Below are 3,213 nucleotides of genomic sequence, written 5' to 3' on the forward strand. Positions count from 1 at the left end.
CCCTGCAAAAAGCTAGGGTAAGACGCTATAGCATCTATCCAAACTGGCTATGCTTCTATTTTTGTAGAGGGCTGTCAATCAAACATTTTTTATACCTGCCTGAAGGGTTGTGCCATTGTGCTTATATTATTCACATATCCTCTAGTTGGTAAAAAAATTATATCACTAATCATATCAAAGACAAAACCAGTGTCTACAATGAAATTAACGTAAGCAATAAGTGCTGGTCTCTCGAAAGTGCTGTTTGATCGATAGGATGCAGTTTTCGAGCAAAGTAAGTAATGCATAAGGTTATGCGACTGGGGTGCCTTGCACATTTTGCAGTGATATGAGATTGGCTTTGCCTTCAAAAGTGCATCCTGTATATAATGTATAGTGTACTGATATACTATGCCTAGCCTGGTTGGTGTAACCCGCTCTCTCCGAGACAGTCCATTATAGACTTTATATGGTTTGTCAATATCAGAGAGAGAGAGAGAGAGAGAGAGAGAGAGAGAGAGAGAGAGAGAGGAGAGAGAGAGAGAGAGAGAGAGAGAGAGAGAGAGAGAGAGAAGGAGGAAGAGAGAGAGAGAGACAGAGAAAGAAACAGTCAGACAGACAGACAGAGGGAAAGAGAGAACAAACATATTAAAACGAACAAACACACGTCCACAAAATTAAACCAAACGCAAAAGTAACAGACAGCAACATAGCAAAGGGAAATAGCAACCAGCCAACAGCCGAAATGAACGAGAACAAACGTGAGAAGAACAGCGAGAACAGAAGAACAGAGGCCCTCGTGTTGAATTTGCATCTGTATGTTCTTGTACTGCAATGTGTTCCAGCTCATTACTAGCTTTGTATGCTGCCGCCGTATTGCAAGTGAGCACGAACGTCCGTTGCAAAAGCTTACAATATTTCCCCTCGAGAAACAAGATTGCTAGTGTGTACGTGTGTGTGTGTGTGTGTTTGTGTGTGTGTGTGTGTGTGTGTGCGTGTGTGTGTGTTTGTGTGTGTGTGTGTGTGTGTGTGTGTGTATGTGTGTGTTGTGTGTGTGTGTGTGTGTGTGTGTGTGCGTGTGTCTGTGTCTGTGTGTGTGTGTGTCTGCGTGTGTGTTTGTATGTGTTTCTTTATCCCCAACAACAATAAGCTATTTCTTATCAGTAAGTCATTCAGCATATAATTCCAATATACATTATGATGCATCGAGACAAAAGATAAAACATTAAATTATATCCATTAAGATAAAGATAATGGCACCATCCTTTGTTGTGAACATTATAATCCGTTTATTACTGCCCCCCCCCTCACTCTCTCTTTCTCATTCTCTCTCTCTCTCTCTCTCTCTCTCTCTCTCTCTCTCTCTCTCTCTCTCTCTGACAGACAGAATAAGATAGAGTAAATGAGAAAGAAAGAGAGAAGAGAGAGAAAAGAAAAAAGGGGAAAACGAAAAAGAAAAGAGAGAGAGGAGAGACAAAAAGGAGGGAATGGAAAGAAAAGAGAGAAGGGGGGGAGGGAATGAAAAAAAAAAAAAAAAAAAAGGGGGGGGGGGGGGGAAAAGGGGGGAAAAAAGGGAGAAGGGAAGAAGGGAATAGGAAAGAGAGAGAGAAGAAGAGAGGGGAGAGAGAGAGAGAAGAGAGAGAGAGACATAGAAAGGGGGAATGAGAAAAAGAGAGAAAAATGAAAGAGAGAAGGGAGAGAAGAAAAACAAGAGAGAGAAAAGAAGAGAGAAGGAGGGGAGGGGAAGGGGAAAAGGGGAGAAGGAAGGAAGAGGGGAGGAAGAGAAAAAAGAGAGAAGAGAAAAAAGGGAGAGAAGAAAGAGAAAAGGAAGAGAGAAAAGAGAGAAGGGGAGGGGGAGAGGGAGAGAGAGAGAGAGAGAGAGAGAGAGAGATTAGAAAGAGAAAAGGAAGAGGGAAAGAGAGAGAGAGAGAGAAGAGAAAAAGAAGAGAGAGAGAGAGAGAGAGAGAGCACAAATGAGATAAAGACAGTGACTAATCCCTTTCATCATATATTTATCCTCCTGACATCTATTCTTGTCGTATTATCTAATACAAATAATTTTGGCGAAAAAGGGGGAACAGACCAACTTAACACTCCCTAGGAAATGATCTAAAAAAATATATACAAAAACGTTTTTGTTTATGGTAATGAAGTGAGGTGGGGTTTGGTTTTTAAAAATGCTGTCGTTTGCCCCCCCTCGTGTCATATCACTTATACGCTGACTGTAATAACAGCTTTTGTAGAAACGTGACAGTCGAGTCATGGAAAGATGTATTTCATAAGAGGCATATGTCATTTCAGACTCAGAGCTGGGAGCATTGTTCAAGTACCATCACCCCCCCCCCACACACACACACACACACTCACCCACCCCTTTACATCACCCCACAGCACAAAAAACAAAAACCCCGGGAACACACACCACACTCCATACAGACATCACAAAAAGAACATACATGCACTTAAGTTGACTATTAGGCTAGTTGGAGTTCTTTCGGGACAAAACGTAACAATTGAGGGTTGTTGCCCCCTTTGTTTTTAAAACTTTTTCGTCCTCCCAGGCATGACCTATGGATCAAAAATGGACTAAAAGACCAAGAACAGGAGAGGAACACAAGTGCCCAGAGAAAATGGAAAAAATTGGTGCTGGAAAAAGCTTAAAATAAGGGGGGCAACGTGGATCAGGAAACAACCAAAAAGGAAAACCCTAGTTTTGGACTTAAAAAAAAGGAAAGGGCCCTGGGCAGGGCCTCATAAGCGGGACAAAACGAATGCTGGACAAAGAAATAAATTTACCGGTATAATTTAACACAAGGGGAACCAGACATTAGATCTGAGTGGCTACGAACTACAAATTAAAGGGAACAGAACGGAAACAGAAGTGCAAGTCAAAGAAAAAAAAAAAAACCATGGGAAAAAAAAGGGCCTCTGTTCTCAATGGAATGTTCAGCTGGGTTTTATGATCACAACACCCACACACACACCCCAACACCACACACACATACACACATTGTGTATGTAAGTGTGTGGGGTGTGTTGTGGTGTGTGTGTGTGCGTGTGCGCGTTGTCATGCGTGGTGGGGTGTGGTTTTGGTGTTTGGGGTGTGTGTTTGTGTTGTGTGGGTTGTGTGTGTGTGTTTGGGGTTGTGGTTTTTGGGGTGTGTGTGGTGTTTTTTGTGGTGTGTGTGTTGGGTTTTTTTTTTTTTTTTTTTTTAAATTTTTTAAAATTTTTTTT

The sequence above is a fragment of the Penaeus monodon genome, chromosome 40, assembly GCF_015228065.2.
Source record: "Penaeus monodon isolate SGIC_2016 chromosome 40, NSTDA_Pmon_1, whole genome shotgun sequence".
In the NCBI taxonomy this organism is placed as follows: Eukaryota; Metazoa; Arthropoda; class Malacostraca; order Decapoda; family Penaeidae; genus Penaeus; species Penaeus monodon.